Source organism: Triturus cristatus, chromosome 4_1 (assembly GCF_964204655.1).
Source record: "Triturus cristatus chromosome 4_1, aTriCri1.1, whole genome shotgun sequence".
Taxonomy (NCBI): Eukaryota; Metazoa; Chordata; class Amphibia; order Caudata; family Salamandridae; genus Triturus; species Triturus cristatus.
In genome coordinates, this window is record NC_140585.1 from 584353842 (window position 1) to 584381499 (window position 27658).

Here is a 27658-nt window from a genome sequence, read left to right on the forward strand (position 1 = left end):
TATCTACAGAGGCTGATGGGGGTCTGCAGAGACTGACAATGTGTTTTCAGAGACTAAGGAGTTGTTTGCAACACTGAAGCCAGTGTGTTTGCAGGGACAGCGAAGGTGTCTGTAGAGACTGAAGAGGTGTCTGCAGGGACTCAGTAGGGTCTGCAGAGACTGATGAGGTGTTTGCAGATATTGAAGAGGGGTCTGCAGAGGCTGAGGAGGTGTCTGCAGAGACTGAGGAGGGTTTGCAGAGACTGAGGAGGGTCTGCAGAGACTGAGGAGGTGTCTGCAGAGACCGAAGAGGTGTCTGCAGAGACTGAAGAGGTGTCTGCAGAGGCTGAGGAGGGTCTGCAAAGACTGTCAATGTGTTTGCAGAAACTAAGGAGTTGTTTACAGACACTGAAGCCAGGGTGTCTGCAGGGACTGAGGAGGTGTCTGCAGAGACTGAAGAGGTGTCTGCAGAGACTCAGTAGGGTCTTCAGAGACTGATGAGGTGTTAGTAGAGACTAAGGAGGTGTTTGCAAAGACTGTGGCCAGGGTGTCTGCAGAGACTGAGGTGGTTCTGCAGAGACTGAGAAGGTGTTTGCATAGACTGAGGAGGTGTCTTCAGAGATTGGGGAGGTGTGTGCAGAGACTGAGGAGGTGTCTGCAGAGGCTGAGGAGGGTATGCAGAGACAGAGGAGGGTCTGCAGAGACTGAGGATGTGTCTGCAGAGACTGAAGAGGTGTCTGCAGAGGCTGAGGAGGTGTCTGCAGAGACTGAAGAGGGGTCTGCAGATGCTGAGGAGTTTCTGCAGAGACAGAGGAGGGTCTGCAGAGACTGGGGAGGGTCTGCAGAGACTGAGGAGGTGTCTACAGAGACTGCAGAGGTGTCTTCAGAGACTGAGAAGGTGTCCGCAGAGGCTGAGGAGTGATTGCAGAGACTGAAAATGTGTCTGCAAGGACTAAGGAGTTGTTTGCAGAGACTGAAGCCAGGGTGTCTGCAGGTACTGAGGAGGTGTCTGCAGAGACTCAGTAGGGTCTGCAGAGACTGACGAGGTGTTTGTGAAGACTAAGGAGGTGTTTGCAAAGACTGTGGCCAGGGTGTCTGCAGAGACTGAGGCGGTGCCTGCAGAGACTGAGGAGGTGTCTGCAGAGACTCAGTAGGGTCTGCAGAGACTGATGAGGTGTTTGCAGAAACTGAAACCAGGGTGTCTGCAGAGGCTGACGAGGCATTCACAGAGACTGAGGAGGTGAGTGCAGAGAATCAGAAGGTGTCTGCAGAGACTGAGGTGTTTGTAGAGAATCAACAGGGTCTGCAGAAACTGAGGAGGGTCTGCAGAGACTGAGGAGGGTCTGCAGAGACTGAGGAGGTGTCTGCAGAGACTGAAGAGGTGTCTGCAGAGACTGAAGAGGTGTCTGCAGAGGCTGAGGAGGGTCTGCAAAGACTGTCAATGTGTTTGCAGAAACTAAGGAGTTGTTTACAGACACTGAAGCCAGGGTGTCTGCAGGGACTGAGGAGGTGTCTGCAGAGACTGAAGAGGTGTCTGCAGAGACTCAGTAGGGTCTTCAGAGACTGATGAGGTGTTAGTAGAGACTAAGGAGGTGTTTGCAAAGACTTTGGCCAGGGTGTCTGCAGAGACTGAGGAGGTGCGTGCAGAGACTGATGAGGTGTCTGCAGAGACTGATGAGGTGTCTGCAGAGACTCAGTAGGGTCTGCAGAGACTGATGAAGTGTTTGCAGAGATTGAAGCCAGGGTGTCTGCAGAGACTGAGGAGGCATTCACAGAGACTGAGGAGGTGAGTGTAGAGACTCAGAAGGTGTCTGCAGAGACTGAGGTGTTTGTAGAAAATCAACATTGTCTGCAGAGACTGAGCAGGGGTCTGCAGAGACTGAGGAATTGGTTGCAGAGACTGAGGCTATGTCTGCAGAGACTGAGGAGGGTCTGCAGATACAGAGGAGGGTCTCCAGAGACTGAGGAGGTGTTTGCATAGAGTGAGGAGGTGTTTGCTGAGACTGAGGAGGGTCTGCAGAGACTGAAGAGGTGTCTGCAGAGACTGAGGAGGTGTCTACGGAGGCTGAAGATGGTCTGCAGAGACTGACAATGTGTTTGCAGGGACTAAGGAGTTGTCTGCAGAGACTGATGCCAAAGTGTCTGCAGGGACTGAGGAGGTGTCTGCAGAGACTCAGTAGGGTGTGCACAGACTGATGAGGTGTTTGCAGAGATTGAAGCAAGGGTATCTGCAGAGACTGAGGAGGCATTCACAGAGACTGGGGAGGTGAGTGCAGAGACTCAGAAGGTGTCTGCAGAGACTGCGGTGTTTGTAGAGAATCAACAGGGTCTGCAGAGACTGAGCAGGGTCTGCAGAGACTGAGGAGTTGTTTGCAGAGACTGAGGCTATGTCTGCAGAGACTGAGGAGGGTCTGCAGATACTGAGGAGGGTCTCAAGAGACTGAGGAGGTGTTTGCAGAGAGTGAGGAGGTGTTTGCTGAGACTAAGGAGGGTCTGCAGAGACTGAAGAGGTGTCTGCAGGGACTGAAGAGGTGTCTGCAGAGACTGAGGAGGTTTCTGCAGAGGCGGAGGAAGGTCTGCAGAGACTGACAATGTGTTTGCAGGGACTAAGGAGTTGTCTGCAGAGGCTGAAGCCAGAGTGTCTGCAGAGACTGAAGCCAGAGTGTCTGCAGGGACTGAGGAGGTGTCTGCAGAGACTGATGAGGTGTTTGCAGAGATTGAATACAGGGTGTCTGCAGAGACAGAGGAGGCATTCACAGAGACTGAGGAGGTGAGTGCAGAGACACAGAAGGTGTCTGCAGAGACTGAGATGTTTGTAGAGAATCAACAGGGTCTGCAGAGACTGAGCAGGGTCTGCAGAGACTGAGGAGTTGTTTGCATAGACTGAGGCTATGGCTGCAGAGACTGAGGAGGGTCTGCAGAAACGGAAGAGGGTCTCCAGATACTTATGAGGTGTTTGCATAGAGTGTGGAGGTGTTTTCTGAGACTGAGGAGGGTATGCAGAGACTGAGAAGGTGTCCGCAGATGCTAAGGAGTGATTGCAGAGACTGAAAATGTGTCTGCAAGGACTAAGGAGTTGTTTGCAGAGACTGAAGCCAGGGTGTCTGCAGGTACTGAGGAGGTGTCTGCAGAGACTCAGTAGGGTCTGCAGAGACTGACGAGGTGTTTGTGAAGACTAAGGAGGTGTTTGCAAAGACTGTGGCCAGGGTGTCTGCAGAGACTGAGGCGGTGCCTGCAGAGACTGAGGAGGTGTCTGCAGAGACTCAGTAGGGTCTGCAGAGACTGATGAGGTGTTTGCAGAAACTGAAACCAGGGTGTCTGCAGAGGCTGACGAGGCATTCACAGAGACTGAGGAGGTGAGTGCAGAGAATCAGAAGGTGTCTGCAGAGACTGAGGTGTTTGTAGAGAATCAACAGGGTCTGCAGAAACTGAGGAGGGTCTGCAGAGACTGAGGAGGGTCTGCAGAGACTGAGGAGGTGTCTGCAGAGACTGAAGAGGTGTCTGCAGAGACTGAAGAGGTGTCTGCAGAGGCTGAGGAGGGTCTGCAAAGACTGTCAATGTGTTTGCAGAAACTAAGGAGTTGTTTACAGACACTGAAGCCAGGGTGTCTGCAGGGACTGAGGAGGTGTCTGCAGAGACTGAAGAGGTGTCTGCAGAGACTCAGTAGGGTCTTCAGAGACTGATGAGGTGTTAGTAGAGACTAAGGAGGTGTTTGCAAAGACTGTGGCCAGGGTGTCTGCAGAGACTGAGGAGGTGCGTGCAGAGACTGATGAGGTGTCTGCAGAGACTGATGAGGTGTCTGCAGAGACTCAGTAGGGTCTGCAGAGACTGATGAAGTGTTTGCAGAGATTGAAGCCAGGGTGTCTGCAGAGACTGAGGAGGCATTCACAGAGACTGAGGAGGTGAGTGTAGAGACTCAGAAGGTGTCTGCAGAGACTGAGGTGTTTGTAGAAAATCAACATTGTCTGCAGAGACTGAGCAGGGGTCTGCAGAGACTGAGGAATTGGTTGCAGAGACTGAGGCTATGTCTGCAGAGACTGAGGAGGGTCTGCAGATACAGAGGAGGGTCTCCAGAGACTGAGGAGGTGTTTGCATAGAGTGAGGAGGTGTTTGCTGAGACTGAGGAGGGTCTGGAGAGACTGAAGAGGTGTCTGCAGAGACTGAGGAGGTGTCTACGGAGGCTGAAGATGGTCTGCAGAGACTGACAATGTGTTTGCAGGGACTAAGGAGTTGTCTGCAGAGACTGATGCCAAAGTGTCTGCAGGGACTGAGGAGGTGTCTGCAGAGACTCAGTAGGGTGTGCACAGACTGATGAGGTGTTTGCAGAGATTGAAGCAAGGGTATCTGCAGAGACTGAGGAGGCATTCACAGAGACTGGGGAGGTGAGTGCAGAGACTCAGAAGGTGTCTGCAGAGACTGCGGTGTTTGTAGAGAATCAATAGGGTCTGCAGAGACTGAGCAGGGTCTGCAGAGACTGAGGAGTTGTTTGCAGAGACTGAGGCTATGTCTGCAGAGACTGAGGAGGGTCTGCAGATACTGAGGAGGGTCTCAAGAGACTGAGGAGGTGTTTGCAGAGAGTGAGGAGGTGTTTGCTGAGACTAAGGAGGGTCTGCAGAGACTGAAGAGGTGTCTGCAGGGACTGAAGAGGTGTCTGCAGAGACTGAGGAGGTTTCTGCAGAGGCGGAGGAAGGTCTGCAGAGACTGACAATGTGTTTGCAGGGACTAAGGAGTTGTCTGCAGAGGCTGAAGCCAGAGTGTCTGCAGAGACTGAAGCCAGAGTGTCTGCAGGGACTGAGGAGGTGTCTGCAGAGACTGATGAGGTGTTTGCAGAGATTGAATACAGGGTGTCTGCAGAGACAGAGGAAGCATTCACAGAGACTGAGGAGGTGAGTGCAGAGACACAGAAGGTGTCTGCAGAGACTGAGATGTTTGTAGAGAATCAACAGGGTCTGCAGAGACTGAGCAGGGTCTGCAGAGACTGAGGAGTTGTTTCCATAGACTGAGGCTATGGCTGCAGAGACTGAGGAGGGTCTGCAGAAACGGAAGAGGGTCTCCAGATACTTATGAGGTGTTTGCATTGAGTGCGGAGGTGTTTTCTGAGACTGAGGAGGGTATGCAGAGACTGAGGGGGTGTCTGCAGAGACTGAAGAGGTGTCTGCAGAGACTGAGGAGGTGTCTGCAGAGGCTGAGGAGGGTCTGCAGAGACTGAGAATGTGTGTGCAGGGACTAAGGAGTTGTCTGCGGAGACTGAAGCCAGAGTGTCTGCAGGGACTGAGGAGGTGTCTGCAGAGACTGAAGAGGGTCTGCAGAGACTGAGGAGCGTCTGCAGAGACTGGGGAGGTGTCTGCAGAGACTGAAGAGGTGTCTGCAGAGACTGAGGAGGAATCTGCAGAGACTCAGTGGGGTCTGCAGAGAATGATGAGGTGTTTGTAGAGACTAAGAAGTTGTTTGCAAAGACTGTGGCCAGGGTGTCTGCACAGACTGAGGAGGTGCGCGCAGAGACTGAGAAGGTGTCTGCAGAGACTGAGGAGGTGTCTGCAGAGACTCAGTAGGGTTTGCAGAGACGGATGAGGTGTTTGCAGAGATTGAAGCCAGGGTGTCTGCAGAGACTGAGGAGGCATTCACAGAGACTGAGGAGGTGAGTGCAGAGACTCAGGTGTCTGCAGAGACGGAGGTGTTTGTAGATAATCAACAGGGTCTGCAGAGACTGAACAGGGTCTGCAGAGACTGAGGAGGTTATGTTATGTTATGTTAAATTAAATTTATTAAGCGCACGTACGCCCGTAGGCTTCATGGCGCTGTGGAAGACTAGCAAAACATAACATGTGACAGAAAAAAAGAAAATTTAACTAAGGATAAGCTTGCTTAAAGAGCCAAGTCTTAAAAGCCTGTCTAAAGGCTAACAGATCTTCGTGGAGTCTTAGTGGCAGTGGCAAGGAGTTCCACAGGGAGGAAGCTAGGAAGTGGAAAGATCCTCCTCCCTGACGTTGTTTCCTGATCCGGGGCACGACTAACAAATTCTTTTGGCCAGAACGGAGAGCACGGGAGGGAGTGTAACTGACCAGCAGGCAGCTAATGAATCCAGGGCCCTTACCTTGTAGAGCCCTGAAGATAATGCATCCCGCTTTAAATGCTGCTCTCTGCGCTACAGGCAGCCAGTGGAGACTGGCCAGTCCAGATCTAATAGACTGCCACTTAGGAATTTTACAGATCAACCTGGCCGCTTGGTTCTGAACCAGTTGGAGTCTCTTGAGCTGCCCCGCCGGTAGGCCCAGATATAAACTATTGGAATAATCCAAACGGGACAGCACAAGAGCAATGATGACCTGAATCAGAGCAGGGTGGGTTAAAAGGTGGGCGATCTTCTTAATCTTGCAAAGTTGGAAGAAACTTGCAGATACCACAGTCCCTACCTGGCTTTTGAGCGAAAGATCTTCATTAAAAGTGATACCTAAGCTCTTAACTGTTTGGGATTTAGCTGGAGGATCTCCCATTTCTGGAGGCCAGAAGTGTGGTCCCCAATGCAGTTCACTCTTCCCAGGCAAAATCAGTTCAGTTTTGCCTGGGTTGAGTTTCAGATGATTTAGGCCCATCCATCTCTGAATGTGAACCATGACCTCCCGAAATTCGGTGGCAGCGCCAGGGGAGTCCAGACAGAAGATCAGTTGCAGATCATCTGCATAGTTAAAAATTAAGGCGCTAAACTTTTTTAATGAAAATAACAAGGGTCGTAAGTACAAATTAAACAAAAGTGGGGACAGGGACGAGCCTTGGGGGACTCCACATTCATTTTTGATTTTGGGCGCTGTAAAAGTTCCCAATCTCACTGCCTGGGTACGCTCCGAGATAAATGACTTCAGCCATCTAAGTGCCGAGCCTCTCAGGCCAGCCTGTTCGACACGGTCGACCAAGATGGTGTGGTCGACCGTGTCGAATGCGGCCGATAGGTCGAGAAGTACCAATGCTTGGTGAATGTCCCTATCTGCATTGCTTCTTAGTACATTCTGGACCGCCAGTGTCACCATCTCGGTTGAATGCCCTGGTCGAAACCCAGCTTGGTTATGCTCCAGATATCCAGTGGTTTCAACAAAGCTAGAAAGACAGCTAGCAACGTGTGCCTCCAGGATTTTTGATAGGAATGGCAGCAGGGATATCGGGCGGTAATTAGATGGATCGTGAGGATCAAGACTGGGTTTTTTGATCAGGGGAATCAATAGAGCATGCTTAAATCCTGCCGGTACCTTTCCCTGGTTAAGTGAGTCGTTAAGCAGAGAGAGGATCCCGTGAGGGATAGAGTGCCCAATCTCTGTAAAAATGTGGGGTGGGCAGATGTCATCGGGTGATCCAGACTTAACCCGTGCCAGGAGAGTTGAAAAAGTTTTAGCATCTATAGCAGGAAGGGTGTCTAATGTAGTGGGGTTATTAAAAATATCATCTAAAGGAGACGATTTAGGAGAGCTAGCAATGTTGCGTTTTATATTTACAATTTTCTCTCTGAAAAAATCATTCAGAGAGTCACACAACTTCTGGGTAGGGGCTATTGATGGGGCTGTCCTATCATTGTCACAGAGCTCGTTGACTATGTTAAAAATATCTTTAGTTTTATTTGAGGAATTTAAAATTTTTTGAGAAAAATAGTCAGATTTATGTTGGAGCAAGATTTTTTGGAACTCCTTTCTTGCGGTACAGTACACTGTCCTGGCTTGAGGGGAGTAGCTTTGTCTCCATTTCCGTTCCTTCTGTCGAACTCCCAGTTTAAGATCTTTCAGTTCTTGGGAGAACCATTTGTGTGCTTCATTTCCTCTAACATTAGGGACCCGTACTAAGGGGGCTGAGAGGTCAGCTGCGTTAAGTAACCAGTTAGACAGCGCTCTCTCGCTAGTGTCCAGATCATCGTACGGTGGTGGTACGGTTTTGTTTAAAATGTCAATAAATCCCGGAAGGTCCATAGATTTCCATTTGCGGAATTCTTTGCTCTTGCATGGCTTGGGTTTGACATTTCCGCCTACTTCTAGTGTGAAATAGATGATGAAATGATCCGACCAGATACATGAGCTGATGACTGGATTGGATAAAGATAGATTATGCGTCCATATCTGGTCCAAGCTATGACCTTTCTGGTGAGTGGGTACATGGATGTGCTGATTTAGATTCAGGTCTGTTAGCAAATCTATCAATTCAGCAGCTTGAGTATCTGTGCCTATGCTATCAAGCCAGTAATTTAGGTCCCCAATAAGGATGATTTTAGAGTAGCTGACTACATATGAAGCCAGCTGCTCTGCCAGAATGGATGGATATTTGGCCATGTATTGAGGTGTTTGCAGAGACTGATGCTTGTGTCTGAAGAGACTAAGGAGGGTCTACAGAGACTGAGTAGGGTCTCCTTAGACTGAGGAGGTATTTGCAGAGAGCTGAGGAGGTGTTTGCTGAGACTGAGGAGGGTCTGCAGAGACTGAGGTGTCTGTGGAGACTGGGGAGGGTCTGCAGAGAATGATGAGGGTTTGCAGAGACTGAGAAGGTGCCTGCAGAGACTCAGTAGGGTCTGCAGAGACTGATGAGGTGTTTGCAGAGATTGAAGCCAGGGTGTCTGCAGAGACTGAGGAGGCATTCACAGAGACTGTGGAGGTGAGTGCAGAGACTCAGAAGGTGTCTGCAGAGACTGAGGTATTTGTAGAGAATTAACAGGGTCTGCAGAGACTGAGCAGGGTCTGCAGAGACTGAGGAGGTGTTTGCAGAGACTGAGGCTTGTGTCTGCAGTGACTGAGGAGGGTCTCCAGAGACTGAGTACGGTCTCTTTAGACTGAGGAGGTGTTTGCAGAGAGCTGAGGAGGTGTTTGCAGAGACTGAGGTGTCTGTGGAGACTGGGGAGGGTCTGCAGAGACTGAGGGGGTTCTGCAGAGACTGAGGAGGTGTTTGCATAGACTGAGGAGGTGTCTTCAGAGATTGGGGAGGTTTGTGCAGAGACTGAGGAGGTATCTGCCGAGGCTGACGAGGGTATGCAGAGACAGAGGAGGGTCTGCAGAGACTGAGGATGTGACTGCAGAGACTGAAGAGGTGTCAGCAGAGGCTGAGGAGTTTCTGCAGAGCCAGAGGAGGTTCTCCAGAGACTGGGGAGGGTCTGCATAGACTGAGGAGGTGTCTACAGAGACTGCAGAGGTGTCTTCAGAGACTGAGAAGGTGTCTGCAGAGGCTGAGGAGAGATTGCAGCGACTGAAAATGTGTCTGCAAGGACTAAGGAGTTGTTTGCAGAGACTGAAGCCAGGGTGTCTGCAGGGACTGAGGAGGTGTCTGCAGAGACTCAGTAGGGTCTGCAGAGACTGACGAGGTGTTTGTGAAGACTAAGGAGGTGTTTGCAAAGACTGTGGCCAGGGTGTCTGCAGAGACTGAGGCAGTGCCTGCAGAGACTGAGGAGGTGTCTGCAGAGACTCAGTAGGGTCTGCAGAGACTGATGAGGTGTTTGCAGATATTGAAGAGGTGTCTGCAGAGGCTGAAGAGGTGTCTGCAGAGACTGAAGAGGGTTCTGGAGAGGCTGAGGAGTGTCTGCAGAGACTGAGGAGGGTATGCAGAGACAGAGGAGGGTCTGCAGAGACTGAGGAGGTATCTGCAGAGACTGAAGAGTTGTCTGCAGAGGCTGAGGAGGTGTCTGCAGAGACTGAGGCGGGTCTGCAAAGACTGTCAATGTGTTTGCAGAAACTAAGGAGTTGTTTACAGACACTGAAGCCAGGGTGTCTGCAGGGACTGAGGAGGTGTCTGCAGAGACTGAAGAGGTGTCTGCAGAGACTCAGTAGGGTCTGCAGAGACTGATGAGGTGTTAGTAGAGACTAAGGAGTTGTTTGCAAAGACTGTGGCCAGGGTGTCTGCAGAGACTGAGGAGGTGCGTGCAGAGACTGATGAGGTGTCTGCAGACTGACGAGGTGTCTGCAGAGACTCGGTAGGGTCTGCAGAGACTGATGAGGTGTTTGCAGAGATTGAAGCCAGGGTGTCTGCAGAGACTGAGGAGGCATTCACAGAGACAGAGGAGGTGAGTGTAGAGACTCAGAAGGTGTCTGCAGAGACTGAGGTGTTTGTAGAAAATCAACAGGGTCTGCAGAGACTGAGCAGGGGTCTGCAGAGACTGAGGAGTTGGTTGCAGAGACTGAGGTTATGTCTGCAGAGACTGAGGAGGGTCTGCAGATACAGAGGAGGGTCTCCAGAGACTGAGGAGGTGTTTGCATAGAGTGAGGAGGTGTTTGCTGAGACTGAGGAGGGTCTGCAGAGACTGAAGAGGGTCTGCAGAGACTGACAATGTGTTTGCAGGGACTATGGAGTTGTCTGCAGAGACTGAAGCCAGAGTGTCTGCAGGGACTGAGGAGGTGTCTGCAGAGACTCAGTAGGGTGTGCAGAGACTGATGAGTTCTTTCAAGTGACTGAGGCTATGTCTGCAGAGACTGAGGAGGGTCTGCAGATACTGAGGAGGGTCTCAAGAGACTGAGGAGGTGTTTGCAGAGAGTGAGGATGCGTTTGCTGAGACTAAGGAGGGTCTGCAGAGACTGAAGAGGTGTCTGCAGAGACTGAAGAGGTGTCTGCAGAGACTGAGGAGGTGTCTGCAGAGGCGGAGGAAGGTCTGCAGAGACTGACAATGTGTTTGCAGGGACTAAGGAGTTGTCTGCAGAGGCTGAAGCCAGAGTGTCTGCACAGACTGAAGCCAGAGTGTCTGCAGGGACTGAGGAGGTGTCTGCAGAGACTGATGAGGTGTTTGCAGAGATTGAAGCCAGGGTGCCTGCAGAGACTGAGGAGGCATTCACAGAGACTGAGGAGGTGAGTGCAGAGACACAGAAGGTGTCTGCAGAGACTGAGATGTTTGTAGAGAATCAACATGGTCTGCAGAGACTGAGCAGGGTCTGCAGAGACTGAGGAGTTGTTTGCAGAGACTGAGGCTATGGCTGCAGAGACTGAGGAGGGTCTGCAGATACTGAAGAGGGTCTCCAGATACTGATGAGGTGTTTGCATAGAGTGCGGAGGTGTTTTCTGAGACTGAGGAGGGTATGCAGAGACTGAGGGGGTGTCTGCAGAGACTGAAGAGGTGTCTGTAGAGACTGAGGAGGTGTCTGCAGAGACTGATGAGGTGTCTGCAGAGACTCAGTGGGGTCTGCAGAGACTGATGAGGTGTTTTCAGAGATTGAAGCCAGGGTGTCTGCAGAGACTGAGGAGGCATTCACAGAGACTGAGGAGGTGAGTGTAGAGACTCAGAAGGTGTCTGCAGAGACTGAGGTGTTTGTAGAAAATCAACAGGGTCTGCAGAGACTGAGCAGGGGTCTGCAGAGACTGAGGAGTTGGTTGCAGAGACTGAGGCTATGTCTTCAGAGACTGAGGAGGGTCTGCAGATACAGAGGAGGGTCTCCAGAGACTGATTAGGTGTTTGCATAGAGTGAGGAGGTGTTTGCTGAGACTGAGGAGGGTCTGCAGAGACTGAAGAGGTTTCTGCAGAGACTGAGGAGGTGTCTACAGAGGCTGAAGAGGGTCTGCAGAGACTGACAATGTGTTTGCAGGGACTAAGGAGTTGTCTGCAGAGACTGAAGCCAGAGTGTCTTCAGGGACTGAGGAGGTGTCTGCAGAGACTCAGTAGGGTGTGCAGAGACTGATGAGGTGTTTGCAGAGATTGAAGCAAGGGTGTCTGCAGAGACTGAGGAGGCATTCACAGAGACTGGGGAGGTGAGTGCAGAGACTCAGAAGGTGTCTGCAGAGACTGAGGTGTTTGTAGAGAATCAACAGGGTCTGCAGAGACTGAGCAGGGTCTGCAGAGGCTGATGAGTTTTTTGCAGAGACTGAGGCTATGTCTGCAGAGACTGAGGAGGGTCTGCAGATACTGAGGTGGGTCTCAAGAGACTGAGGAGGTGTTTGCAGAGAGTGAGGAGGTGTTTGCTGAGACTAAGGAGGGTCTGTAGAGACTGAAGAGGTGTCTGCAGAGACTGAAGAGGTGTCTGCAGAGACTGAGGAGGTGTCTGCAGAGCCGGAGGAAGGTCTGCAGAGACTGACAATGTGTTTGCAGGGACTAAGGAGTTGTCTGCAGAGGCTGACGCCAGAGTGTCTGCAGAGACTGAAGCCAGAGTGTCTGCAGGGACTGAGGAGGTGTCTGCAGAGACTGATGAGGTGTTTGCAGAGATTGAAGCCAGGGTGTCTGCAGAGACTGAGGAGGCATTCACAGAGACTGAGGAGGTGAGTGCAGAGACACAGAAGGTATCTGCAGAGACTGAGATGTTTGTAGAGAATCAACAGGGTCTGCAGAGCCTCAGGAGTTGTTTGCAGAGACTGAGGCTATGGCTGCAGAGACTGAGGAGGGTCTGCAGAAACTGAAGAGGGTCTCCAGATACTTATGAGGTGTTTGCATAGAGTGCAGAGGTGTTTTCTGAGACAGAGGAGGGTATGCAGATACTGAGGGTGTGTCTGCACAGACTGAAGAGGTGTCTGCAGAGACTGACGAGGTGTCTGCAGAGGCTGAGGAGGGTCTGCAGAGACTGACAATGTGTGTGCAGGGACTAAGGAGTTGTCTGCGGAGACTGAAGCCAGAGTGTCTGCAGGGACTGAGGAGGTGTCTGCAGAGACTGAAGAGGTGTCTGAAGAGACTCAGAAGGGTCTGCAGAGACTGATGAGGCGTTTGGAGAGACTACGGAGGTGTTTGCAAAGACTGTGGCCAGGGTGTTTTCAGAGACTGAGGAGGTGCATGCAGAGACTGAGGAGGTGTCTGCAGAGACTGAGGAGGTGTCTGCAGAGACTCAGTAGGGTCTGCAGAGACTGATGATGTGTTTGCAGAGATTGAAGCCAGGGTGTCTGCAGAGACTGAGGAGGCATTCACAGAGACTGAGGAGGTGAGTGGAGAGACTGAGGAGGTGTTTGCAGAGACTGAGGCTTGTGTCTGCAGAGACTGAGGAGGGTCTCCCTAGATTGAGTAGGGTCTCCGTAGACTGAGAAGGTGTTTGCAGAGAGCTGAGGAGGTGACTGCTGAGACTGAGGAGGGTCTGCAGAGACTGATGAGGTGTCTGCAGAGACTAAGGTGCCTGTGGAGACTGGGGAGGGTCTGTAGAGATTGATGAGGGTCTGCAGAGACTGAGAAGGTGTCTGCAGAGACTGAGGAGGTGTCTCAGAGACTGAGGTGTCTGTGGAGACTGGGGAGGTGTCTGCAGAGACTGAGGTGGTCCTGCAGAGACTGAGAAGGTGTTTGCATAGACTGAGGAGGTATCTTCAGGGATTGGGGAGGTGTGTGCAGAGACTGAGGCGGTATCTGTAAAGGCTGAGGAGGGTATGCAGAGCCAGAGGAGGGTCTGCAGAGACTGAGGAGGTATCTGCAGAGACTGAAGAGGTGTCTGCAGAGGCTGAGGAGGTGTCTGCAGAGACTGAAGAGGGTTCTGCAGAGGCTGAGGAGTGTCTTTAGAGACTAAGGAGGTGTCTGCAGAGACTGCAGAGGTGTCTGCAGAGACTGAGGAGGTGTCTGCAGAGACTGATGAGGTGTCTGCAGAGACTCAGTAGGGTCTGCAGAGACTGATGAGGTGTTTGCAGAGATTGAAGCCAGGGTGTCTGCAGAGACTGAGGAGGCATTCACAGAAAATGAGGAGGTGAGTGTAGAGACACAGAAGGTGTCTGCAGAGACTGAGGTGTTTGTAGAAAATCAACAGGGTCTGCAGAGACTGAGCAGGGGTCTGCAGAGACTGAGGAGTTGGTTGCAGAGACTGAGGCTATGTCTGCAGAGACTGAGGAGGGTCTGCAGATACAGAGAAGGGTCTCCAGGGACTGAGGAGGTGTTTGCATAGAGTGAGGAGGTGTTTGCTGAGACTGAGGAGGGTCTGCAGAGACTGAAGAGGTGTCTGCAGAGACTGAGGAGGTGTATACAGAGGCTGAAGAGGGTCTGCAGAGACTGACAATGTGTTTGCAGGGACTAAGGAGTTGTCTGCAGAGACTGAAGCCAGAGTGTCTTCAGGGACTGAGGAGGTGTCTGCAGAGACTCAGTAGGGTGTGCAGAGACTGATGAGTTGTTTGCAGAGATTGAAGCAAGGGTGTCTGCAGAGACTGAGGAGGCATTCACAGAGACTGGGGAGGTGAGTGCAGAGACTCAGAAGGTGTCTGCAGAGACTGAGGTGTTTGTAGAGAATCAACAGGGTCTGCAGAGACTGAGCAGGGTCTGCAGAGGCTGATGAGTTGTTTGCAGAGACTGAGGCTATGTCTGCAGAGACTGAGGAGGGTCTGCAGATACTGAGGTGGGTCTCAAGAGACTGAGGAGGTGTTTGCAGAGAGTGAGGAGGTGTTTGCTGAGACTAAGGAGGGTCTGCAGAGACTAAAGAGGTGTCTGCAGAGACTGAAGAGGTGTCTGCAGAGACTGAGGAGGTGTCTGCAGAGCCGGAGGAAGGTCTGCAGAGACTGACAATGTGTTTGCAGGGACTAAGGAGTTGTCTGCAGAGGCTGAAGCCAGAGTGTCTGCAGAGACTGAAGCCAGAGTGTCTGCAGGGACTGAGGAGGTGTCTGCAGAGACTGATGAGGTGTTTGCAGAGATTGAAGCTAGGGTGTCTGCAGAGACTGAGGAGGCATTCACAGAGACTGAGGAGGTGAGTGCAGAGACACAGAAGGTATCTGCAGAGACTGAGATGTTTGTAGAGAATCAACAGGGTCTGCAGAGACTGAGCAGGGTCTGCAGAGCCTCAGGAGTTGTTTGCAGAGACTGAGGCTATGGCTGCAGAGACTGAGGAGGGTCTGCAGAAACTGAAGAGGGTCTCCAGATACTTATGAGGTGTTTGCATAGAGTGCGGAGGTGTTTTCTGAGACAGAGGAGGGTATGCAGAGACTGAGGGGGTGTCTGCACAGACTGAAGAGGTGTCTGCAGAGACTGACGAGGTGTCTGCAGAGGCTGAGGAGGGTCTGCAGAGACTGACAATGTGTGTGCAGGGACTAAGGAGTTGTCTTCGGAGACTGAAGACAGAGTGTCTGCAGGGACTGAGGAGGTGTCTGCAGAGACTGAAGAGGTGTCTGAAGAGACTCAGAAGGGTCTGCAGAGACTGATGAGGTGTTTGGAGAGACTAAGGAGGTATTTGCAAAGACTGTGGCCAGGGTGTTTTCAGAGACTGAGGAGGTGCATGCAGAGACTGAGGAGGTGTCTGCAGAGACTGAGGAGGTGTCTGCAGAGACTCAGTAGGGTCTGCAGAGACTGATGATGTGTTTGCAGAGATTGAAGCCAGGGTGTCTGCGGAGACTGAGGAGGCATTCACAGAGACTGAGGAGGTGAGTGGAGAGACGCAGAAGGTGTCTGCTGAGACTGAGGTGTTGGTAGAGAATTAAAAGGGTCTGCAGAGTCTGAGCAGGGTCTGCAGAGACTGAGGAGGTGTTTGCAGAGACTGAGGCTTGTGTCTGCAGAGACTGAGGAGGGTCTCCCTAGATTGAGTAGGGTCTCCTTAGACTGAGGAGGTGTTTGCAGAGAGCTGAGGAGGTGACTGCTGAGACTGAGGAGGGTCTGCAGAGACTGAGGAGGTGTCTTCAGAGACTAAGGTGCCTGTGGAGACTGGGGAGGGTCTGTAGAGATTGATGAGGGTCTGCAGAGACTGAGAAGGTGTCTACAGAGACTGAGGAGGTGTCTCAGAGACTGAGGTGTCTGTGGAGACTGGGGAGGTGTCTGCAGAGACTGAGGTGGTCCTGCAGAGACTGAGAAGGTGTTTGCATAGACTGAGGAGGTATCTTCAGGGATTGGGGAGGTATGTGTAGAGACTGAGGCGGTATCTGCAAAGGCTGAGGAGGGTATTCAGAGCCAGAGGAGGGTCTGCAGAGACTGAGGAGGTATCTGCAGAGACTGAAGAGGTGTCTGCAGAGGCTGAGGAGGTGTCTGCAGAGACTGAAGAGGGTTCTGCAGAGGCTGAGGAGTGTCTGTAGAGACTAAGGAGGTGTCTGCAGAGACTGCAGAGGTGTCTGCAGAGACTGAGAAGGTGTCTGCAGAGACTGAGGAGGGTTTGCAGAGACTGACAATGTGTCTGCAATGACTAAGGAGCTGTTTGCAGAGACTGAAGCCAGGGTGTCTGCAGGGACTGAGGAGGTGTCTGCAGAGACTCAGAAGGGTCTGCAGAGACTGATGAGGTGTTTTTGAAGACTAAGTGGTGCTTGCAAAGATTGATTGTGGCCAGGGTGTCTGCAGAGACTGAGGAGGTGCCTGCAGAGACTGAGGAGATGTCTGCAGAGAACGTGGAGGTGTCAGCAGACACTCAGTAGGGACTGCAGAGACTGCTGAGGTGTTTGTAGAAACTGAAGCCAGGGTGTCTGCAGAGACTAAGGAGGCATTCACAGAAACTGAGGAGGTGAGTGCAGAGACTCGGAAGGTGTCTGCAGAGACTGATGTGTTTGTAGAGAATTAACAGGGTCTTCAGAAACTGAGGAGGGTCTGCAGAGACTGAGGAGTGTCTGCAGAGACTGACAAGGTGTTTGCAGAGACTGAGGATGTGTCTGCAGAGACTGAGGAGGTATCTGCAGAGACTGAAGAGGTGTCTGGAGAGACTAAGGAGGTGTCTGCAGAGGCTGATGGGGGTCTGCAGAGACTGACAATATGTTTGCAGATACTAAGGAGTTGTTTGCAACACTGAGGCCAGTGTGTCTGCATGGACAGAGGAGGTGTCTGCAGAGACTGAAGAGGTGTCTGCAGAGACTCAGTAGGGTCTGCAGAGACTGATGAGGTGTTTGCAGATATTGAAAAGGGGTCTGCAGAGGCTGAGGATGTGTCTGCAGAGACTGAGGAGGTTTTGCAGAGAGTGAGGAGGGTCTGTAGACACTGAGGAGGGTCTTCAAAGACGGACAATGTGTTTGCGGAGACTAAGTAGTTGTTTGCCGAGACTGAAGCCAGGGTGTCTGCAGGGACTGAGGAGGTGTCTGCAGAGACTGAAGAGGTATCTGCAGAGACTGAGGAGGTGTCTGCAGAGGCTGAGGAGGGTCTGCAAAGACTGAGGAGGGTCTCAAGAGACTGAGGAGGTGTTTGCAGAGAGTGAGGAGGTGTTTGCTGAGACTAAGGAGGGTCTGCAGAGACTGAAGAGGTGTCTGCAGAGACTGAAGAGGTGTCTGCAGAGACTGAGGAGGTGTCTGCAGAGGCGGAGGAAGGTCTGCAGAGACTGACAATGTGTTTGCAGGGACTAAGGAGTTGTCTGCAGAGGCTGAAGCCAGAGTGTCTGCAGAGACTGAAGCCAGAGTGTCTGCAGGGACTGAGGAGGTGTCTGCAGAGACTGATGAGGTGTTTGCAGAGATTGAAGCCAGGATGCCTGCAGAGACTGAGGAGGCATTCACAGAGACTGAGGAGGTGAGTGCAGAGACACAGAAGGTGTCTGCAGAGACTGAGATGTTTGTAGAGAATCAACAGTGTCTGCAGAGACTGAGCAGGGTCTGCAGAGACTGAGGAGTTGTTTGCAGAGACTGAGGCTATGGCTGCAGAGACTGATGAGGGTCTGCAGATACTGAAGAGGGTCTCCAGATACTGATGATGTGTTTGCATAGAGTGCGGAGGTGTTTTCTGAGACTGAGGAGGGTATGCAGAGACTGAGGGGGTGTCTTCAGAGACTGAAGAGGTGTCTGTAGAGACTGAGGAGGTGTCTGCAGAGACTGATGGGTTGTCTGCAGAGACTCAGTAGGGTCTGCAGAGACTGCTGAGGTGTTTGCAGAGATTGAAGCCAGGGTGTCTGCGGAGACAGAGGAGGCATTCACAGAGACTGAGGAGGTGAGTGGAGAGACGCAGAAGGTGTCTGCTGAGACTGAGGTGTTTGTAGAGAATTAAAAGGGTCTGCAGAGACTGAGCAGGGTCTGCAGAGACTGACGAGGTGTTTGCAGAGACTGAGGCTTGTGTCTGCAGAGACTGAGGAGGGTCTCCCTAGATTGAGTAGGGTCTCCTTAGACTGAGGAGGTGTTTGCAGAGAGCTGAGGAGGTGACTGCTGAGACTGAGGAGGGTCTGCAGAGACTGATGAGGTGTCTGCAGAGACTAAGGTGCCTGTGGAGACTGGGGAGGGTCTGTAGAGATTGATGAGGGTCTGCAGAGACTGAGAAGGTGTCTGCAGAGACTGAGGAGGTGTCTCAGAGACTGAGGTGTCTGTGGAGACTGGGGAGGTGTCTGCAGAGACTGAGGTGGTCCTGCAGAGGCTGAGAAGGTGTTTGCATAGACTGAGGAGGTATCTTCAGGGATTGGGGAGGTGTGTGCAGAGACTGAGACGGTATCTGCAAAGGCTGAGGAGGGTATGCAGAGCCAGTGGAGGGTCTGCAGAGACTGAGGAGGTATCTGCAGAGACTGAATTGGTGTCTGCAGAGGCTGAGGAGGTGTCTGCAGAGACTGAAGAGGGTTCTGCAGAGGCTGAGGAGTGTCTGCAGAGACTGAGGAGGGTCTGCAGAGACTGGGGAGGATCTGTAGAGACTAAGGAGGTGTCTGCAGAGACTGCAGAGGTGTCTGCAGAGACTGAGAAGGTGTCTGCAGAGACTGAGGAGGGTTTGCAGAGACTGACAATGTGTCTGCAAAGACTAAGGAGCTGTTTGCAGAGACTGAAGCCAGGGTGTCTGCAGGGACTGAGGAGGTGTCTGCAGAGACTCAGAAGGGTCTGCAGACAGATGAGGTGTTTTTGAAGACTAAGTGGTGATTGCAAAGATTATGGCCAGGGTGTCTGCAGAGACTGATGAGGCGCCTGCAGAGACTGAGGAGATAACTGCAGAGAACGTGGAGGTGTCAGCAGAGACTCAGTAGGGACTGCAGAGACTGATGAGGTACTTGTAGAAACTGAAGACAGGGTGTCTGCAGAGACTAAGGAGGCATTGACAGAGACTGAGGAGGTGAGTGCAGAGACTCAGAAGGTGTCTGCAGAGACTGATGTGTTTGTAGAGAATTAACAGGGTCTTCAGAAACTGACGAGGGTCTGCAGGGACTGAGGAGGGTCTGCAGAGACTGACAAGGTGTTTGCAGAGACTGAGGATGTGTCTGCAGAGACTGAGGAGGTATCTGCAGAGACTGAAGAGGTATCTGGAGAGACTAAGGAGGTGTCTGCAGAGGCTGATGGGGGTCTGCAGAGACTGACAATATGTTTGCAGATACTAAGGAGTTGTTTGCAACACTGAGGCCAGTGTGTCTGCATGGACAGAGGAGGGGTCTGCAGAGACTGAAGAGGTGTCTGCAGAGACTCAGTAGGGTCTGCTGAGACTGATGAGGTGTTTGCAGATATTGAAAAGGGGTCTGCAGAGGCTGAGGATGTGTCTGCAGAGACTGAGGAGGTTTTGCAGAGAGTGAGGAGGGTCTGCAGAGACTGAGGAGGGTCTTCAAAGACGGACAATGTGTTTGCAGAGACTAAGTAGTTGTTTGCCGAGACTGAAGCCATGGTGTCTGCAGGGACTGAGGAGGTGTCTGCAAAGACTGAAGAGGTGTATGCAGAGACTGAGGAAGTGTCTGCAGAGGGGAACAACCTTTACAATGCAACTTTTACAACGCACTACCATTACAACGCATTTTTTACAACGCATAATCCATTACAACGCATGACATTACAACGCATGACACTACAACGCATTTTTAAAAACTACCTTTACAACGCATTCCATTACAACGCATACTACCATTACAACGCATACCATTACAACGCATAATATTACACTATACTATCCAACACTTACCCTACTGATGCACCCCCTGGAGTTAGAATAGTAATTTTTACCCCTATACTATCCAACACTTACCCTACTGTTGCACCCCCTGGAGTTAGAATAGTAATTTTTACCCCTACACTATCCAACACTTACCCTACTGATGCACCCCCTGGAGTTAGAATAGTAATTTTTACCCCTATACTATCCAACACTTACCCTACTGATGCACCCCCTGGAGTTAGAATAGTAATTTTTACCCCTATACTATCCAACACTTACCCTACTGATGCACCCCCTGGAGTTAGAATAGTAATTTTTACCCCTATACTATCCAACACTTACCCTACTGATGCACCCCCTGGAGTTAGAATAGTAATTTTTACCCCTATACTATCCAACACTTACCCTACTGATGCACCCCCTGGAGTTAGAATAGTAATTTTTACCCCTATACTATCCAACACTTACCCTACTGATGCACCCCCTGGAGTTAGAATAGTAATTTTTACCCCTATACCATCCAACACTTACCCTACTGTTGCACCCCCTGGAGTTAGAATAGTAAATTTTACCCCTATACTATCCAACACTTACCCTACTGTTGCACCCCCTGGAGTTAGAATAGTAATTTTTACCCCTACACTATCCAACACTTACCCTACTGTTGCACCCCCTGGAGTTAGAATAGTAATTTTTACCCCTACACTATCCAACACTTACCCTACTGTTGCACCCCCTGGAGTTAGAATAGTAATTTTTACCCCTATACTATCCAACACTTACCCTACTGTTGCACCCCCTGGAGTTAGAATAGTAATTTTTACCCCTATACTATCTAATACTTACCTTAAATGTAATTTAATATTATGCGTTGTAATGGTATGCGTTGTAAAGGTAGTATGCGTTGTAATGGTAATGCGTTGTAAAGGTATTTTTTAAAAATGCGTTGTAGTGTCATGCGTTGTAATGTCATGCGTTGTAATGGATTATGCGTTGTAAAAAATGCGTTGTAAGTGCATGCGTTGTAAAAGTGTGCGTTGTAACGTCATACATCCGTCTGCAGAGGCTGAGGAGGGTCTTCAAAGACAGACGATGTGTTTGCGGAGACTAAGTAGTTGTTTGCAGAGACTGAAGCCAGGGGGTCTGCAGGGACTGAGGAGGTGTCTGCAGAGACTGTAGAGGTGTCTGCAGAGACTGAGGAGGTGTCTGCAGAGGCTGAGGAGGGTCTGCAAAGACTGACAATGTGTTTGCAGAGACTAAGGAGTTTTTTGCAGAGACTGAAGCCAGGGTGTCTGCAGGGACTGAGGAGGTGTCTGCAGAGACTCAGTAGGGTGTGCAGAGACTGATGAAGTGTTTGCAGAGATTGAAGCAAGGGTGTCTGCAGAGACTGAGGAGGTATTCACAGAGACTGGGGAGGTGAGTGCAGAGACTCAGAAGGTGTCTGCAGAGACTGAGGTGTTTGTAGAGAATCAACAGGGTCTGCAGAGACTGAGCAGGGTCTGCAGAGACTGAGGAGTTCTTTGCAGTGACTGAGGCTATGTCTGCAGAGACTGAGGAGGGTCTGCAGATAATGAGGAGGGTCTCAAGAGACTGAGGAGGTGTTTGCAGAGAGTGAGGAGGTGTTTGCTGAGACTAAGGAGGGTCTGCAGAGACTGAAGAGGTGTCTGCAGAGACTGAAGAGGTGTCTGCAGAGACTGAGGAGGTGTCTGCAGAGGCGGAGGAAGGTCTGCAGAGACTGACAATGTGTTTGCAGGGACTAAGGAGTTGTCTGCAGTGGCTGAAGCCAGAGTGTCTGCAGAGACTGAAGCCAGAGTGTCTGCAGGGAGTGAGGAGGTGTCTGCAGAGACTGATGAGGTGTTTGCAGAGATCGAAGCCAGGGTGCCTGCAGAGACTGAGGAGGCATTCACAGAGACTGAGGAGGTGAGTGCAGAGACACCGAAGGTGTCTGCAGAGACTGAGATGTTTGTAGAGAATCAACAGGGTCTGCAGAGTCTGAGCAGGGTCTACAGAGACTGAGGAGTTGTTTGCAGAGACTGAGGCTATGGCTGCAGAGACTGAGGAGGGTCTGCAGATACTGAAGAGGGTCTCCAGATACTGATGAGGTGTTTGCATAGAGTGCAGAGGTGTTTTCTGAGACTGAGGAGGGTATGCAGAGACTGAGGGGGTGTCTGCAGAGACTGAAGAGGTGTCTGTAGAGACTGAGGAGGTGTCTGCAGAGACTGATGAGGTGTCTGCAGAGACTCAGTAGGGTCTGCAGAGACTGATGAGGTGTTTGCAGAGATTGAAGCCAGGGGTCTCTGCAGAGACTGAGGAGGCATTCACAGAGACTGAGGAGGTGAGTGTAGAGACTCAGAAGGTGTCTGCAGAGACTGAGACGTTTGTCGAAAATCAACAGGGTCTGCAGAGACTGAGCAGGGGTCTGCAGAGACTGAGGAGTTGGTTGCAGAGACTGAGGCTATGTCTGCAGAGACTGAGGAGGGTCTGCAGATACAGAGGAGGGTCTCCAGAGACTGAGGAGGTGTTTTCATAGAGTGAGGAGGTGTTTGCTGAGACTGAGAAGGGTCTGCAGAGACTGAAGAGGTGTCTGCAGAGACTGAGGAGGTGTCTACAGAGGCTGAAGAGGGTCTGCAGAGACTGATGAGGTGTTTGTAGAAACTGAAGCCAGGGTGTCTGCAGAGACTAAGGAGGCATTCACAGAGACTGGGGAGGTGAGTGCAGAGACTCAGAAGGTGTCTGCAGAGACTGATGTGTTTGTAGAGAATTAACAGGGTCTTCAGAAACTGAGGAGGGTCTGCAGAGACTGAGGAGGGTCTGCAGAGACTGACAAGGTGTTTGCAGAGACTGAGGATGTGTCTGCAGAGACTGAGGAGGTATCTGCAGAGACTGAAGAGGTGTCTGGAGAGACAAAGGAGGTGTCTGCAGAGGCTGATGGGGGTCTGCAGAGACTGACAATATGTTTGCAGATACTAAGGAGTTGTTTGCAACACTGAGGCCAGTGTGTCTGCATGGACAGAGGAGGTGTCTGCAGAGATTGAAGAGGTGTCTGCAGAGACTCAGTAGGGTCTGCAGAGACTGATGAGGTGTTTGCAGATATTGAAAAGGGGTCTGCAGAGGCTGAGGATGTGTCTGCAGAGACTGAGGAGGTTTTGCAGAGAGTTAGGAGGGTCTGCAGAGACTGAGGAGGGTCTTCAAAGACGGACAATGTGTTTGCGGAGACTAAGTAGTGGTTTGCCGAGACTGAAGCCAGGGTGTCTGCAGGGACTGAGGAGGTGTCTGCAAAGACTGAAGAGGTGTATGCAGAGACTGAGGAGGTGTCTGCAGAGGCTGAGGAGGGTCTTCAAAGACGGACGATGTGTTTGCGGAGACTAAGTAGTTGTTTGCAGAGACTGAAGCCAGGGCGTCTGCAGGGACTGAGGAGGTGTCTGCAGAGACTGAAGAGGTGTCTGCAGAGACTGAGGAGGTGTCTGCAGAGGCTGAGGAGGGTCTGCAAAGACTGACAATGTGTTTGCAGAGACTAAGGAGTTGTTTGCAGAGACTGAAGCCAGGGTGTCTGCAGGGACTGAGGAGGTGTCTGCAGAGACTCAGTAGGGTGTGCAGAGACTGATGAGGTGTTTGCAGAGATTGAAGCAAGGGTGTCTGCAGAGACTGAGGAGGTATTCACAGAGACTGGGGAGGTGAGTGCAGAGACTCAGAAGGTGTCTGCAGAGACTGAGGAGTTCTTTGCAGTGACTGAGGCTATGTCTGCAGAGACTGAGGAGGATCTGCAGATACTGAGGAGGGTCTCAAGAGACTGAGGAGGTGTTTGCAGAGACTGAGGAGTTCTTTGCTGTGACTGAGGCTATGTCTGCAGAGACTGAGGAGGGTCTGCAGATACTGAGGAGGGTCTCAAGAGACTGAGGAGGTGTTTGCAGAGAGTGAGGAGGTGTTTGCTGAGACTAAGGAGGGTCTGCAGAGACTGAAGAGGTGTCTGCAGAGACTGAAGAGGTGTCTGCAGAGACTGAGGAGGTGTCTGCAGAGGCGGAGGAAGGTCTGCAGAGACTGACAATGTGTTTGCAGGGACTAAGGAGTTGTCTGCAGAGGCTGAAGCCAGAGTGTCTGCAGAGACTGAAACCAGAGTGTCTGCAGGGACTGAGGAGGTGTCTGCAGAGACTGATGAGGTGTTTGCAGAGATTGAAGCCAGGGTGCCTGCAGAGACTGAGGAGGCATTCACAGAGACTGAGGAGGTGAGTACAGAGACACCGAAGGTGTCTGCAGAGACTGAGATGTTTGTAGAGAATCAACAGGGTCTGCAGAGACTGAGCAGGGTCTGCAGAGACTGAGGAGTTGTTTGCAGAGACTGAGGCTATGGCTGCAGAGACTGAGGAGTGTCTGCAGATACTGAAGAGGGTCTCCAGATACTGATGAGGTGTTTGCATAGAGTGCGGAGGTGTTTTCTGAGACTGAGGAGGGTATGCAGAGACTGAGGGGGTGTCTGCAGAGACTGAAGAGGTGTCTGCAGAGACTCAGAAGGGTCTGCAGACAGATGAGGTGTTTTTGAAGACTAAGTGGTGATTGCAAAGATTATGGCCAGGGTGTCTGCAGAGACTGATGAGGTGCCTGCAGAGACTGAGGAGATAACTGCAGAGAACGTGGAGGTGTCAGCAGAGACTCAGTAGGGACTGCAGAGACTGATGAGGTACTTGTAGAAACTGAAGACAGGGTGTCTGCAGAGACTAAGGAGGCATTGATAGAGACTGAGGAGGTGAGTGCAGAGACTCAGAAGGTGTCTGCAGAGACTGATGTGTTTGTAGAGAATGAACAGGGTCTTCAGAAACTGACGAGGGTCTGCAGGGACTGAGGAGGGTCTGCAGAGACTGACAAGGTGTTTGCAGAGACTGAGGATGTGTCTGCAGAGACTGAGGAGGTATCTGCAGAGACTGAAGAGGTATCTGGAGAGACTAAGGAGGTGTCTGCAGAGGCTGATGGGGGTCTGCAGAGACTGACAATATGTTTGCAGATACTAAGGAGTTGTTTGCAACACTGAGTCCAGTGTGTCTGCATGGACAGAGGAGGGGTCTGCAGAGACTGAAGAGGTGTCTGCAGAGACTCAGTAGGGTCTGCTGAGACTGATGAGGTGTTTGCAGATATTGAAAAGGGGTCTGCAGAGGCTGAGGATGTGTCTGCAGAGACTGAGGAGGTTTTGCAGAGAGTGAGGAGGGTCTGCAGAGACTGAGGAGGGTCTTCAAAGACGGACAATGTGTTTGCAGAGACTAAGTAGTTGTTTGCCGAGACTGAAGCCATGGTGTCTGCAGGGACTGAGGAGGTGTCTGCAAAGACTGAAGAGATGTATGCAGAGACTGAGGAAGTGTCTGCAGAGGGGAACAACCTTTACAACGCAACTTTTACAACGCACTACCATTACAACGCATTTTTTACAACGCATAATCCATTACAACGCATGACATTACAACGCATGACACTACAACGCATTTTCAAAAACTACCTTTACAACGCATTCCATTACAACGCATACTACCATTACAACGCATACCATTACAACGCATAATATTACACTATACTATCCAACACTTACCCTACTGATGCACCCCCTGGAGTTAGAATAGTAATTTTTACCCCTATACTATCCAACACTTACCCTACTGTTGCACCCCCTGGAGTTAGAATAGTAATTTTTACCCCTACACTATCCAACACTTACCCTACTGATGCACCCCCTGGAGTTAGAATAGTAATTTTTACCCCTATACTATCCAACACTTACCCTACTGATGCACCCCCTGGAGTTAGAATAGTAATTTTTACCCCTATACTATCCAACACTTACCCTACTGATGCACCCCCTGGAGTTAGAATAGTAATTTTTACCCCTATACTATCCAACACTTACCCTACTGATGCACCCCCTGGAGTTAGAATAGTAATTTTTACCCCTATACTATCCAACACTTACCCTACTGATGCACCCCCTGGAGTTAGAATAGTAATTTTTACCCCTATACTATCCAACACTTACCCTACTGTTGCACCCCCTGGAGTTAGAATAGTAATTTTTACCCCTATACTATCCAACACTTACCCTACTGTTGCACCCCCTGGAGTTAGAATAGTAATTTTTACCCCTACACTATCCAACACTTACCCTACTGTTGCACCCCCTGGAGTTAGAATAGTAATTTTTACCCCTACACTATCCAACACTTACCCTACTGTTGCACCCCCTGGAGTTAGAATAGTAATTTTTACCCCTATACTATCCAACACTTACCCTACTGTTGCACCCCCTGGAGTTAGAATAGTAATTTTTACCCCTATACTATCTAATACTTACCTTAAATGTAATTTAATATTATGCGTTGTAATGGTATGCGTTGTAAAGGTAGTATGCGTTGTAATGGTAATGCGTTGTAAAGGTATTTTTTAAAAATGCGTTGTAGTGTCATGCGTTGTAATGTCATGCGTTGTAATGAATTATGCGTTGTAAAAAATGCGTTGTAAGTGCATGCGTTGTAAAAGTGTGCGTTGTAACGTCATACATCCGTCTGCAGAGGCTGAGGAGGGTCTTCAAAGACAGACGATGTGTTTGCGGAGACTAAGTAGTTGTTTGCAGAGACTGAAGCCAGGGGGTCTGCAGGGACTGAGGAGGTGTCTGCAGAGACTGTAGAGGTGTCTGCAGAGACTGAGGAGGTGTCTGCAGAGGCTGAGGAGGGTCTGCAAAGACTGACAATGTGTTTGCAGAGACTAAGGAGTTTTTTGCAGAGACTGAAGCCAGGGTGTCTGCAGGGACTGAGGAGGTGTCTGCAGAGACTCAGTAGGGTGTGCAGAGACTGATGAAGTGTTTGCAGAGATTGAAGCAAGGGTGTCTGCAGAGACTGAGGAGGTATTCACAGAGACTGGGGAGGTGAGTGCAGAGACTCAGAAGGTGTCTGCAGAGACTGAGGTGTTTGTAGAGAATCAACAGGGTCTGCAGAGACTGAGGAGTTCTTTGCAGTGACTGAGGCTATGTCTGCAGAGACTGAGGAGGGTCTGCAGATAATGAGGAGGGTCTCAAGAGACTGAGGAGGTGTTTGCAGAGAGTGAGGAGGTGTTTGCTGAGACTAAGGAGGGTCTGCAGAGACTGAAGAGGTGTCTGCAGAGACTGAAGAGGTGTCTGCAGAGACTGAGGAGGTGTCTGCAGAGGCGGAGGAAGGTCTGCAGAGACTGACAATGTGTTTGCAGGGACTAAGGAGTTGTCTGCAGTGGCTGAAGCCAGAGTGTCTGCAGAGACTGAAGCCAGAGTGTCTGCAGGGAGTGAGGAGGTGTCTGCAGAGACTGATGAGGTGTTTGCAGAGATCGAAGCCAGGGTGCCTGCAGAGACTGAGGAGGCATTCACAGAGACTGAGGAGGTGAGTGCAGAGACACCGAAGGTGTCTGCAGAGACTGAGATGTTTGTAGAGAATCAACAGGGTCTGCAGAGTCTGAGCAGGGTCTGCAGAGACTGAGGAGTTGTTTGCAGAGACTGAGGCTATGGCTGCAGAGACTGAGGAGGGTCTGCAGATACTGAAGAGGGTCTCCAGATACTGATGAGGTGTTTGCATAGAGTGCAGAGGTGTTTTCTGAGACTGAGGAGGGTATGCAGAGACTGAGGGGGTGTCTGCAGAGACTGAAGAGGTGTCTGTAGAGACTGAGGAGGTGTCTGCAGAGACTGATGAGGTGTCTGCAGAGACTCAGTAGGGTCTGCAGAGACTGATGAGGTGTTTGCAGAGATTGAAGCCAGGGGTCTCTGCAGAGACTGAGGAGGCATTCACAGAGACTGAGGAGGTGAGTGTAGAGACTCAGAAGGTGTCTGCAGAGACTGAGACGTTTGTCGAAAATCAACAGGGTCTGCAGAGACTGAGCAGGGGTCTGCAGAGACTGAGGAGTTGGTTGCAGAGACTGAGGCTATGTCTGCAGAGACTGAGGAGGGTCTGCAGATACAGAGGAGGGTCTCCAGAGACTGAGGAGGTGTTTTCATAGAGTGAGGAGGTGTTTGCTGAGACTGAGAAGGGTCTGCAGAGACTGAAGAGGTGTCTGCAGAGACTGAGGAGGTGTCTACAGAGG